We start from the raw sequence: 260 nt of genomic DNA on the forward strand, positions 1-260 counted from the left end.
TTGAAAATAAACAAGCTAAAGAATATAATTTACCAAATGAAAAGGAGAATCACTGAAAAAGAGACGGGTACCTGCAGACATGGATGCCCTGAAACGGTTGTGAGCTTGAAGGGGCTGGGAGAGGCTGATGGTGATGGTGATGGTGGTGGTGGTGGTGGTGGTGGTATAGTGATGCTGCTGGGACTGAGAGGCAGGCCAAGTCATTCTCCCACCAGACATTAAGACTTGATAATTCCCTTGCTTTACGTCCGGTAATTTAC

Source organism: Portunus trituberculatus, chromosome 15, assembly GCF_017591435.1.
Source record: "Portunus trituberculatus isolate SZX2019 chromosome 15, ASM1759143v1, whole genome shotgun sequence".
NCBI classification, from domain to species: domain Eukaryota; kingdom Metazoa; phylum Arthropoda; class Malacostraca; order Decapoda; family Portunidae; genus Portunus; species Portunus trituberculatus.